General features: G+C 41.9%; 1 protein-coding gene across 2 annotated transcripts in view; it reads left to right on the top strand.

The window, feature by feature from the left end:
* The window catches only part of LOC137429952 (twist-related protein 2), a 36,388-nt gene extending 23,697 nt beyond the window's left edge, over positions 1-12,691 (top strand). Inside the window, exons 2-3 of one of the 2 annotated variants that reach the window (XR_010984979.2) lie at positions 10,922-11,078; positions 11,277-12,690. The gene's annotated coding sequence lies outside the window, so the exon portion shown is untranslated. Of the gene's footprint in view, positions 1-10,921 lie in introns of both variants that reach the window. The other variant, XM_068120340.2, reaches the window with a different exon arrangement.
* The last annotated feature ends 1,861 nt before the right edge of the window (positions 12,692-14,552 follow it).

Here is a 14,552-nt window from a genome sequence, read left to right as displayed (position 1 = left end):
GTCTTGATGCTTCGTTTTATGATCTTATAGGCCATTAGCTTTTTTAAACGATCCAGTTCATGATTTTAAATTATGTGGTATTATCTTCTCAATAAATCATAATAATTTATTTGCAGCCATATATTTATTCCCAATACAAATATGGCACACTTGATGACCCTGCCCCACCTTGCTCCCTCCATGTATTCTCCACACCTGCCCCTTCTCTCCCCTAGCCTGACTCTGATATTCTTTCAAACCTCTTTCACTTACTTTTGCAACCTCCAACATTCCCAGACACTCCTTTATCTCTCCTATCATCCATCCTTTTCTTTTTTTTTTTTGGTCCCTCAACTCGATCGCATACCACTGCCAGGTTGAACAGCTCTGGCTTTGTATCCCACTGATAGTCAGGATTCAGATCTTCACCAAAATTGAATAAATTAGTCCTTGACAAACACTCAACCTGTCCACCAAGTTTCGTCAGAATCCGTCCATAACTTTTTGAGATATTGTGCTCACAGACAGGCAAACAGACAGACAAACTGATAGGCAAATATAGAAATAAACAGACAGACAAACAGACAGGCAAATAAACAGACAAATAAACAGACAGGCAAACAGACAGGCAAATAAACAGACAAATAAACAGACAGGCAAACAGGCAGGCAAATATACAAATAAACACACAAATAAACAGACAGGCAAATAGACAGGCAAACAGCCATGCAAACAGGCAGACAAACAGACAGGCAAAAAGACATGCAAATAAACAGACAAATAAACAGACAGGCAACCAGACAAACAGACATGCAAAAGACAGGCAAATAGACAGACATACAGACAAACAGACAGACAAACACACATGCAGACAGGCAAATATACAGAAATACAAAGGCAAACAGACAGGCAAACAGACAGGCAAACAGACAGGCAAATAGACAGACAAACAGACAGACAAAGGCAAACAGACAGACAAACAGGAAAACAAACAAACAGACAGACAAACACACAGGCAAACACACAGGCAAATACAAATAAACAGACAGACAGGTAAACAGACAAACATACATCAAAAAGGTTGTTGACCATGTTGATCCATGTTGTTGAAATGTTGTTGTTGATATTGTTGAAATTGTTCATGTTGATGTTGAAAGGTTGTTGGAAAGGAAAGGAAAGGTTGAAAGGAAAGGACCATGTTGAAAAGGCCATGTTGATCTTTTGACCTACGATGACATCAAAATAATTGTTCGTTGAATTCCGTTAGCTGATATGAAAATCCTATTCAAATTTCAAGTAAATCGGATGAAAATTGAGGATTAAAAAAATTTGAAAAAGGTGGTTGACCTTTGGTCTATGTTGACCTTTTGGCCTATGTTGACCTTTTGGCCTATGCTGATCTCAAAAATAGTTGGTGGCTGAATTCAGTTCGCTGATATGTAAATCTGATTCAAATTTCAAATTCATTTGGATGAAAATTGAGGATTTTTAAAATTCGAAAAAAGTGGTTGACCTTTGGCCTATGTTGATCTTTTGACCTCAAAAATGAATAGGATTCTGTCGGACCACCGACGCTACCATTTGGTGAAGTTTAGTGAAGATCGGTTTTTAAAATTGTGACTTGTAGGCAAGTACAAGTGAGCGGACAGACAGACACACAAACAAACACACACAAACCGGAGTGATCAACATACTTGTTTGCCAAGTAATAAACAAACAAACAGACAGGTAAACAGACAGACAAGGAGTCAAAACACAAAGTGTGTTCACTTTCGATAGCAGAGGTAATAATGAAATGCCCCCCATATTAATCCTGTATACAGTGTTGCATTACAACATGAGGTGTAACAATCTTAAGGGGGATTTAAACTCAAACCCCAAAACTGGAGAATTATGAGATGTGATTTTTATCAAACTTTAAATCCTTTCATGTCAGATGACGTCATTTATCGGCTCCAGGTCAGGAAAGGAAAATCAGGAACTTGTGCTGTTATTCCTCTGAACAAAGGTGTATGGTTAAATATCGTCGGCATTTCATCGGTATGACCGTTTACGAGTTACATGGAGTTAGAAGGGGTTACGGGGTGGAATTAATAGGAGGGGACCATTTTTAGCATCACATCAAATAAGCCACCTGCCTTCACCTGGACCAGATTCTCTCAATGCTGTAAGTTTGTTTTTCTTCCTCTAGTGTTCTCTTCCACCCCGTACTCCCATATATATATGCTCCTTATTTCTTTGCTTGTGTTTTATCACATGATTTTACTTTGTTTGTAGTGGCAGCCATCTTGGACGCGGTTCCTCGCAAGCCATTTTCTGCTGGCACTGCATTTCGTCTTGATTTATTAGTCTGTCTTTTTATATCCTTCTTACACAATCTTATACGTGCAGCATGTTCAACTGTAAAAGAATGTAAAAAAAACACAACAACTTGAAATATAGTTCAACTTTTTGACTTGTTGTATCGATGTCGACAAAAGGCAAAAAGTTCCATTTTCGCGCACGCTGCGTAAAAGGTAAGTCACGACAAGCCCCTGAAATGTAAATCTCCTTGTACAGACCGGTCTTGAACCCTTTTCCTGGCCATAATAAACTCACGAGACCCATTGAGTAGTCCTCCAGGTTCATTATAATTGTTTTATAACACTAGATTTCTCTTGTTTATATTTCCACATCCATCGACATTCTTTCATACACGTGTTCCGCTACACATAAAAGCAAAGCTTATTCATACCACAACGCATTCCTCCTGCAACAACGACTTCTAAGTGGAGTGCACATTTTATGGGAAAAGGTTTCCATGTCCTTTTCAATGCAAGCCACCCGGGCAGCGGCCATTTTCAAATAACGCAGTAAAACATGAAAGAGCCTCATGGACGCATTATCTCCCCATCGCATCACAGATCATCGGATTCGATTGCGATGGTCGCGCGACGCCGTTCATCATTATTTCGGGGGGAAATTCATTACCGATATAATCCTTCCTCTGCAGAATCCACTGCGTTGGGCAATCTTTCATGGAGTCGTTGAGTCAAACACACAAATTTGGTTTCGTGTCCCAAAAGAAGTTTACGTTTATTTAAAGTTTACGCAAATGCGGAAAGGCGAGCCGGCTGACTGTGAACGTCTCCATAAATATAGCGCATCCTCCATCGCATTGGATTGTGAGTTGTGATGGGCTAAACACAGACGATTGGCAATTATATCACGTGGCTGACATGAGCTTTCACGTGACCAATAATTAACGACTCAATTATTTCACTGTAGGTAATGATTACCTATCAAAAGAAGTGGGCGCAACACGTGGGGGAAGCATAGCATCGTCATTCCTCGGAGCAACTGGCTCTGGGTTAGCATCAGCTCTCGCAGGGGCATGGTAGTGCCACCTGTCGGTTAGAGCAGGTATTTGGCATTTGGCTAGGGTGTCGGTGATAGCAAACCTATTCTTCATGGACACCGTGGGGTTTCTAACGTCCACCAGCTAATGCTAGCAGACAGGACACCCGGCTTAACATCCATCCGAGGAACAGCACACACATTCATGCCCCTGAAACACCAGGATGACAGTTTATAGCTGGGTCAGGTTTCGAACCCAGACCAGACAGTTTAGATGAGAGTGTGCATGTTTCTGGTCTACGCTATCCTACCATCCCTAGCACAAGTAAATGGTATATTAACATCGACTCCAGGTCAACACTTTGCCTTGGATTGTTGGATGTTCCCATTAGAGAGACCAGCAGAAAATCCCGTCAAAATGGCGGGCGGCCTTTTTGTATTTTCACACTATAACAATTCAGCCTTGGGGGTGAGGTGGAGCGACTCGGTCTAAAAGCAAAATTGCATACAAAAACATTCATTTATTAGACAATTTGCTCATCCATTTATTTGGGCGGTGTAAAGGCCACAGACTGTTGCAGCGATCAATAAATCAATCAATATAACAAAAACATCCTTTACAGCCAAATCACTTGGTCACTGTCATGTCCAAATATCAGCTTCTCAGCTCAAAATGTGCATGAAATATTGCCCTATTTAAAAAGAAAATGTAGAATTGATTGATTAATTGCGTAATTAAAAGAAATAAATAGTAATCGTAAAATAATTAATTTCTTAATCAATTGGCTAATAGCATACCGAAACCACCAGCGTTTCATCCGAAGCTGTAACTTTTTGAAAATCAAGTACTTAATCGAAAATTGTAAAAACCACAACGGCACTCGGTAGAGCGTATACCTCCACCAGGCTCAACAGTTTGTTTTGTATCCCACTGATAGGCCGGATCTGCATCTGGGCCTGAACCAAAATCTAATCGGCTTGTTATTGTCACCTAACCAACTCATTCATCTCGTTTAGTCATAACTCGTCCGTGACGTTTTCAAATATGTTATATATCGCTTTTCACCCTATCTCTCAATGGTGAAGAATCACCAAGAAATTAAATAATTGTCGTATCTGAATCTTTATTCAGATCTTCACCAAAATTGGATCGAATCGTCCTTGTCACACACACAACCTCTCCAGTAAGTTTCGTTCAAATCTGTCCACAACTTTATGAGATATCCTGCTATGTATCGTTTTTGGCACTATCTCCCAATGGTGAAGAATCACTTAAAATTCTACTAGCCGGATCCGAATCCAGATCTTCACCAAAATCTAATCATTTCGTCCTTGCCAAATACACTACTTTTCTCCCAAATTTCGTCCGAATCTGTCCACAACTTTTTGAGATATTTTGTTCACAGACAGACAAACAAACAAATGAAAAATCGGTCAGAGACCGAGGACTTGCCTGAATGTACTTTTTATCGGCCATTTTGGACAAATATGGCGGCCGAACCACGTGACCAATGACGTCATCATTATTTGTTTTCTAAACTAATTTATTCCTTGATGATGCTCAATAAATTTCATCTTGATCGGATGAAGTTTCGTACTTGTCGAATTATGATGTCATAATGGAGGCACCTATGACATCATCATTAACATATTTTATTCCCCATGGAGAGTTCTTTTCAATGAGCCATGTCTCAATTTTTTGTATTCAGCACTTTTGGAGATATAGAGGTGCAAAGTTTTTCCGTTTTGTCCAAGATGGCGGTCGAACCACGTGACCGATGACATCATCATTAACATATTTTATTCCCCATGGAGATTTCTTTACAATGAGGCATGTCTCAATTTTTTCTATTCAGCACTTTCGGAGATATAGAGGTGCAAAATTTTTGGGTTTTTCCAAGATGGCGGCCGAACCACGTGACCGATGATGTCATCAATTGGGCACAGCGCAAAACAAATATGTGTTTTGTGCAGAATTTGTGCAGAATTGTTAAGTGCAGAAGTGGTTTCCTGCACCAACACAAGTGCGAAAAGTGGTTTTTCAACACTAACACAAGTGTGAAAAGTGGTTTTTCAACACTAATACAAGTGCAAAAAGTGTTTTTTCCACACTAATACAAGTGCAAAAGTGGTTTTTCAACACTAACACAAACACAATTCAACACAATGATTTCAACAATAACACAAAGTTTGGTGATTCTACGTGCAAAGTTGTAGACGTAGTGCTGCGCACAGACAAACAGACAGACAGATGAAAAATTGGTCAGAGAACGAGGACTTGCCAGAATGCACTTTTTTATCGGCCATTTTGGACAAATATGGTGGCCGAACCACGTGACTGATGACGTCATTATTATTTGTTTTCGAAACGAATTTATTACTCGATGATGCTCAAGAAATTTCATCTTGATCGGATGAAGTTTTGTACTTGTCGAATTATGACGTCATAATGGAGGCACCTATGACATCATCATTAACATATTTTATTCCCCATGGAGAGTTCTTTACAATGAGCCATGTCTCAATTTTTTCTATTCAGCACTTTCGGAGATATAGAGGTGCAAATTTATTCCGTTTTTCCAAGATGGCGGCCGAACCACGTGACCGATGACGTCATCATTATTTTTTTCCACCAGTTTATGCCGACATGGCGCTCAAGAAATTGCATCTTGATCGGATGAAGTTTTGTACTTGTCGAATTATGACGTCATAATGGAGGCACCAATGACATCATCATTAACATATTTTATTCCCCATGGAGAGTTCTTTACAATGACCCATGTCTCAATTTTTTCTATTCAGCACTTTCGGAGATATAGAGGTGCAAATTTATTCCGTTTTTCCAAGATGGCGGCCGAACCACGTGACCGATGACGTCATCATTATTATTTTTTTCCACCAGTTTATGCCGACATGGCGCTCAAAAAATTGCATTTTGATCGGATGAAGTTTTGTACTTGTCGAATTATGACGTCATAATGGAGGCACCAATGACATCATCATTAAAATATTTTATTCTCCATGGAGAGTTCTTTACAATGACCCATGTCTCAATTTTTTCTATTCAGCACTTTTGGAGATATGGAGCTGCAAAGTTTTTCGGTTTTTCCAAGATGGCGGCCGAACCACGTGACCGATGACGTCATCATTATGTTTTTTCTCCACCAGTTTATGCCGTCATGTCGCTCAAGAAATTGCATCTTGATTGGATGAAGTTTTGTACTTGTCGAATGATCAAATTATGACGTCATAATGGAGGCCTTGGGCCGAGAGTTAAAATTGGGCACTGTCTATTCCAGGGCATGACAAATATGTGTGTAAAGTTTGGTGATTCTACGTGCAACAGTGTAGACATAGTGCTATGCACAGACAAACAGACAGACAGACAAACCAACCGATCAACATACTTGCCAGGATCTTTTCCGGCAAGTAACAAATGAGAAGTCGTCATGCAGAGCACGATTTTTTTTTCTTTTTTTCTTTTTTTGTATACTGAATCGAGGCAATACTTGCAAAATCTACCCCCCCCCCCACCCCCCCCATTCCCAAAAAAGATTGCAATTGATCCAGCAAAGTGTCCATTTCATCAAGATTAAAGTTGACGATCTTGATGAAAGCTCTGGTTAATAGGATGAAAAGTGACAATTTTTCAGATGAACATTGATGATTTTAGAAGTTTGACCTAGATTTGACCTTTTGACCTCAAAAATAGTTGGTTTTCCAATTCAGTGAGGCACTATGCAAATGCTGTTAAATTTTCAAGTCATTTGGATGAAAATTGAAGATTTTGTCAGATGAAAATTGATGATTTTGGAAGTTTGACCTTGAGTTGACCTTTGGCCTTTTGACCTCAAAAATAGTTGGTTTCCCAATATAGTGACTCAATGTGCAAAAGCTTTTCAATATCCAAGTCAATCGGATGAAAAGTGACGGTTTTTCAGATGAAAATTGGTGATTTTGGAAGTTTGATCTTGAGTTGACCTTTGACCTTTTGATCTCAACAATACTTGGTTTCCCAATTTACTGACTCAATGTGCAAAAGATTTTCAATTTCCAAGTCAATCGGATGAAAATTGACGGTTTTTAAGATGAAAATTGATGATTTTGGAATTTTGACCTTGATTTGCCATTTGACCTTTAGACCTCAAAGATAGTTGGTTTTACAATTTAATGACTCGATATACAAATGCTGTTCAATTTTCAAGTCAATCGGATTTAAAATGGCGATTTTAGAAATTCTATTTCCAGATGACCTAAGACCTATGACCTCAAAATCAATAGGCTTCTCAATTGTGACGACCTCTACAACTTGGTGGAGTTTCATGACGATTGGTTTAGAATTGTGACCTGTAGGCCAGTCACAAACAAAAAACAAACAGACAGACAAACAGAATTACAAGCGCAACCGATCAATATACTTGAAAAATCTTCAATTTTGCAAGTAACAAATACACTTTACAGCCAAATCACTTGGTCACTGTCATGTCAAAATATCAGCTTCCCAGCTCAAAAGGAGCCTGAGATATTCCCCAGATGAGAAAGAAAATAAATAAATAATTTATTAATTTATAATAATTAAGTAATTAATAAATAAATAAATAAATTAATTATTTGAATTGACGCATAAAACCTTCATTTATGACACAAATGGCTCATTCCTTTATTTGGGCGATGTATAGATAAATAGAACGCTGCAACCCAGATTACATACAGTCAGTCACGTGAAAAAGTAAGTACACCCCATGTAAAGTTTTGACTTTTTCAACATATTTCAACAAACAGCTATTTGAATTTCATTTCAACAATATTGATAGATAAAAGTGATATAATATAACAAATGTCATGAAACATTTACATTTTGTATTCCATTGTATAATTTAAATAAACATAAATGCAAATTTCGCATGTTGAAAAAGTAAGTGCACCCCTACATTTATCACTACTTCAAATACCTAAAATTAGAATCAGGTGCACCAGCTCAGGTGCAAATGATTAGAACATCATTAGAGTGGATCTTGGAGAAACCTGTCTTATTTAAACTTCAGACATTTAGTTTGGTTTGCTCTTTGTTGTTGAAGTGTGCGGCGTCACCATGCCGAGATCGAAAGAGCTCTCTGAGGCCTTCAGAAAGAAGGTTATCGATGCCTACGAGTCTGGGAAAGGATTAAAAAATATCTCCAAACAATTTGAAATCAATCATTCGACTGTCCGGAAGATCATCTACAAGTGGAGAAGATTCCAAACAACTGCCAACTTGTTCAGGCCAGGCCACCCCAGCAAGTTCAGCCCAAGAGAAGACCTCAAGATGCTGAAAGAAGCCTCGAAGAACCCCAGAATGTCATCACGGGACCTACAGGTAGCTCTTGCCACTGTTGATGTCAAAGTGCACGAGTCTACCATCAGAAAGAGGCTGCACAAATTTGATCTACATTGGAGGTGTGCCAGGAGGAAACCTTTGCTGTCCAGAAAGAACATCAGGGCAAGACTAAAGTTTGCCAATGAACACCAAGGCAAAGACCAGCACTTCTGGAACAATGTGCTCTGGACAGATGAGTCAAAGGTAGAGCTATTTGGCCACAGTACCAGAAGACATATTTGGCGAAAACCAAAGACAGCATTTGACCACAAGAACCTGATACCAACTGTAAAGCATGGTGGTGGAAATATTATGGTTTGGGGCAGCTTTGCTGCATCAGGACCTGGGCAGCTCACTGTCATAGAATCCACTATGAATTCTTCATTGTACCAGAGGGTGCTTGAGGATAATGTGAGGCCATCTGTCAGAAAGTTGAAGCTCAACTGAAGGTGGACCTTGCAACATGACAATGACCCTAAACATACCAGTAAATCCACCAAGGAATGGCTGAAAAGAAAGAAATGGAGGGTTCTAGAATGGCCAAGTCAAAGCCCGGATCTAAATCCCATCGAGATGTTGTGGGGGAATTTGAAACGAGCTGTGCATGCAAGAAACCCCTCAAACATCGCACAGCTGAAAGAATTCTGCATGGAGGAGTGGGCAAAAATTTCCCCCAGTCGATGTCAGAGACTGGTAGACAGTTATAAGAAACGCCTACTTGATGTTGTCTCTACCAAAGGGGGCAATACCACCTATTAGAGCCAAGGGTGTACTTACTTTTTCCACATGCGAAATTTGCATTAATGTTTATTTAAATTATGCAATGGACTACAAAATGTAAATGTTTCATGATATTTGTTATATTGTTACAGACACGACTTTGATGTTAGGGTGGGCCGACGGAATGGCCGCCGTGTCCGCACAAGTTACCCGATTATACTCGAACGTTTGCCGAGTCGCGCTACGCTAAATCAATTGAGGAAAAGGACACAACGGCTGGGATTAAAATGACACGACACCAAGGGTTCAGTTCTCAAGACCTCCGGAGGAGGTTATATTAGGGCGGAAGGTCAGATTACAACGACAAGAGGGACAGCATAGAAAGACAGGCACTTAGACACACTCTTATAATAGCCCCGACAGACGACAGATAAACAGGACAAAAACTGACTCACACGGGGATTGATGGCAAGGAAAGCGGGCAGTCGATGGCTCAAGGTGCACCGTTCTCGGAGGTACTGCAATACCGGGTCGATGCGTGGAGCTCGCTCAGCGCTTTGGAGGTGATGACTGGCTCTTCTTCAAGCTGGGGGCGCATCTCACGTCACGTCCGGTAAGCGGCCGCGTATATCCGGCGGGGAGTGACACGCCCTCGGCTCGTTAGCTCCGCCCCAGATGGAATCGGCCCGTTGCTTCTCATTGGGTGCGTGCGGGGGGGGTTACCGGCTCCGCCCTTGACGAGGGGCTGACAAGGAGCCCCTTCGTGGTAACCCCGTCGGAGCGCATGGTCAATGGCGGCTAACCGAGCCGGTGTGAGGACGCACACTCCCCCGCGCCGCGCCGTTGTTGTAGTTGTAGTTGTAGTTGTTGTTGTTGTTGTTGTAGTTGTTGTTGTAGTTGTTGTTTGGGGAAGAAGATGGGAGGAGGTATGGGAAGGTCCTAAACTCACTACTGGTGCCATATAATCACATTCTGGTGCAACGAAGAGTCAGAATTAATGGAAACGAGTCCTTAACTGACATAGACTAAGAATAACTAGCAAGATGTCCGAAAGTTGTCTACGTGAGATGCGGTGGACCTGGGCACGACATTTAATGGGGGAAAAAGGGGAAGGTCGGTTCTACAGAGTGTTATTTACAGGCAATGGGACTAGGGAATGGGGGATTGGGGATAGTTGGGGAGTATTGGGGAAATAGGGGAGTATTTACAAGCGGATATTGAGGCCAAGTCCCATATCCGCAACAATATTATATCACCTTTATCGATGAATATTGTTGAAATGAAGATCAAATAGCTGTATGTTGAAATATGTTGAAAAAGTCAAAACTTTACTTGGGGTGTACTTACTTTTTCACGTGACTGTACATGAATCAAGAACATGCATTATGCTTTTGACGGATGATCCCTCCATATTTTCACACTAATTAACCTTGAAAACTCGGGTAAAACCAAAATTAATTGAATAATAAAAAAGTGAAAAATAACTTTTTTCCCCCAAAGCACTAACTCACTATTGTGCCCAAATTTCAGCTTCCCAGCTCAAAAGATGGCTGAGATATCACCCGGACAAGCAAACAAGAAAACAAGAAACCGGAGTGAAAACTGAGTACTCCCTTTCAGCGTACGTCATCACCAGGCCCACTTCCGTGCCCGGCCATAACGTCATGCAGTGCCTGGAGATGGAATAGTGAGCGACCAGTGTAGTGACCCAGGTTACATACATGAAGCAAAAACTTGCGTACTGCTTATATGCATACAACATATATAATACATCGTGTTTATATAGCTCGGATAATTCCAATTGCACTGGGTCAAGGGCTGACACCACAGGCCTGAGGCCAATCAATGTGTCTTCACAAAATGGTGGATGTATGATTTTTTTCAGGTCGCATTTGTGGATGGAGTCAGGCCAGCTGTTCAACCAATGGGTAGAGAGCAGACAAACATCCACACATAGGCCATAGCTCCACTATCATATGATGATTGTTTCACCCCCATTAGCATGTTCTATCTGCTATATAATGCATTTTATATTGCTTTACTGATCTTAAATGCAATGCTTAGGTCTTAACATACTTAATGTGTTCAATGCAACGTTAATATTAAAGAGAATGTATTGTTACGGATTCGTCACTTCCGTCGTTGTGGTTTTCATCCACTGCAAGCATTTTTGGTTCAATGTGCTATTCTGGGTATAGTTTGAGTGAAATGGAAATAACTGTTTTCAAAAGGGAAAAATTAGTGTTTTAAAAGAAATACGAAAATGGATCGGGAGAAACCGGAAGAGAAGAAGAGGAGGAAGCAAAAAGCGGAGCAAGTGAGGTCAGGAAGAAAGGCCGAGCTGCGTTGAGGTCTTGAGCAGGTGGGTCGCGAGCGAAGATTGGTTTTTCCGGGAAAGGGATTCCTGTGACAGAGTCGTGATCGCTGTGACAGATAAACCTGCGTGACGGGTTTTGCGGTTGATTCCGAAGAGAATCGTTGTTGGAGAGCAGGTGCGCCTCCATTACGGGCCCGCCCGCCCGCCATTTCGCCTCGCTCCCGCCATTTCGCAGCGCTCCAGCCTTTTCACATCGCTCCCGCCTTTTCACCTCGCTCCAGCCATTTCACCGCGCCAAGCCGTTAGCCTGGTTTGCGTGTGTAACGTGGATTTCGAGTGGGAATTTGTGGTTCTCCGTTTGGGAGCCGTTGAACGTTCATACCCGACGGTGTGATTTCCCAGTCGCCTTTTGGGGGCACCTTTGCGGCTCTTTGGCAGCATTGACTGTCAGCCGACCTGGACTCTGGTCTCGATACGACCTGTTACTTGTGATCACAGGAGCGTGGATCGACTTTGGCCTGGTGCCGGGACAGAGACTTTGGGGAATGTTACTTTTCGCTCACGTGGAGCACAGTGAGTTATTGAGTAAGAAACTGATGGTACCATCATAGGAATTATATGGTATTTTGGTTGTGCAATTGAAAATATATTGTACTTGTGCTGTTATTCTTGTGTGATAATACAATACTTGTTTTTTGGTAACAATTGGTTGGTGTGGTTTCACCATTGGTCATTGACACACATAGTAACACATCTTTCTGCGGTGACTCCTTTCGGGGCTCGGAGGTACACCGTGACCGGGGGTTTGGGGAGGAGCATGTAACAGTATGGGCTACCAACAGGCAGTTATCAATCTCATATATTTAGGTCTGGGTCTTGGGCTTTAGAAGTGGGATCAAATGGCGAACCTCTACCCTCTTACCTACTATCAGTGTTGCATCTCCAATAAACACATCTCTTTGACCTGATGTTGCGAGTTATACCTCAATGTTGGCACCAACAAAAGTCTTTGGATGTGTGATAAGGTGGTGCAAGTTGTGTTTCCTGTCCACGTGATGTAAAAATAAGCTGCGCAATTGGTCGAACAAAGGCAAGGGTGATTTGGTGCTATGGCTTCCTTTGGCCCCAGAACAGCCTGCGGCATGGCAAACCTCTGATGTGAAGAGCAACAATGTACGGGTTTTCTCAGATAATCCTGAAGGAGAATCAAGTTGGTTGTCGGAAATGCCAAATAATTCAATCCAACTAACAACACATTGAAGCACCCACACAAGCATTATATCTAGATTTCAGGGGTTAGAGATACACTACATGACCAAAAGTATTTGGACACCCGAACATCGAACATCTCATTCCAAAATCATGGGCATTAATATGGAGTTGGTCCCCCCTTTGCTGCTATAACAGCCTCCACTCTTCTGGGAAGGCTTTCCACTAGATGTTGGAACATTGCTGCGGGGATTTGCTTCCATTCAGCCACAAGAGCATTAGTGAGGTCGGGCACTGATGTTGGGCGATTAGGCCTGGCTCGCAGTCGGCGTTCCAATTCTGCCCAAAGGTGTTCGATAGGGTTGAGGTCAGGGCTTTGTGCAGGCCAGTCAAGTTCTTCCACACCAATCTCGAGAAACCATTTCTGTATGGACGTTGCTTTGTGCACGGGGGCATTGTCATGCTGAAACAGGAAAGGGCCTTCCCCAAACTGTTGCCACAAAGGTGGAAGCACACAATCGTCTAGAATGTCCTTGTATGCTGTAGCGTTAAGATTTCCCTTCACTGGAACTAAGGGGCTGAGCCCGAACCATGCAAAACGGCCCCAGACCATTATTCCTCCGCCACCAAACTTTACAGTTGGCACTTTGCATTCGGGCAGGTAGCGTTCTCCTGGCATCCGCCAAACCCAGATTTGCCATCGGACTGACAGATGGTGAAGCGTGATTCATCACTCCAGAGAACGCATTTCCACTGCTCCAGAGTCAAATGGCGGTGAGCTTTACACCACTCCAGCCGAGGCTTGGCATTGCGCATGGTGATGTTCGGCTTGTGTGCGGCTGCTCGGCCATGGAAACCCATTTAATGAAGCTCCCAATGAACCGTTGTTGTGCTGACGTTGCTTTCAGAGGCAGTTTGGAACACGGTAGTGAGTGTTGCAACCGAGGACAGACGATTTTTTCACGCTATGCGCTTCAGCACTCGGCGGTCCCATTCTGTAAGCTTGTGTGGCCTACCACTTCACAGCTGAGCTGTTGTTGCTCCTATACGTTTCCACTTCACAATAACAGCACTTCCAGTTGACCGGGGCAGCTCCAGCAGGGCATAAATTTGACGAACTGACTTGTTGGAGAGGTGGCATCCTATGACGGTGCCACGTTGAAAGTCTCTGAACTCTTCAGTACGGCCCATTCTACTGCCAATGTTTATCAATGGAAATTACATGGCTGTGTGCTTGATTATATATACCTGTCAGCAATGGGTGTGGCTGAAACAGCCGAATCCACTAATTAGAAGGGGTGTCCGTGTACTTTTGGTCATGTAGTGAATAATCTTGGCATATTTGCAAGGTTTTTGAGGTCAGGGTTTCGGTTTTTTCAGTTCAAATTAATTCTGCAATACTGTTGTCTCAATGTGGGCACAAAATGATGCAGAAACACAAGGCAGCCTTTGAGATCAGTCACGTTGTGCAATGGAACTGTTTTTCCAAAAGTGAAAGGAAATCCTTTTTGCACCCAACCAAACTTTCCACCCATTTTATAGTCTTTCTTAGTCCGACAACTATTTTTTAGGAGTGATAAATAATGGCACAGTTTCTCTTTCTCTCCTCTTTATTCTTCTTCTTTTACTTCCATA

Source organism: Myxine glutinosa, chromosome 6, assembly GCF_964187855.1.
Source record: "Myxine glutinosa chromosome 6, kmMyxGlut1.1, whole genome shotgun sequence".
NCBI lineage: Eukaryota > Metazoa > Chordata > Myxini > Myxiniformes > Myxinidae > Myxine > Myxine glutinosa.
The sequence above is the reverse complement of the archived record's forward strand: the minus strand, read 5'-3'. Positions and strand labels throughout refer to the sequence as shown.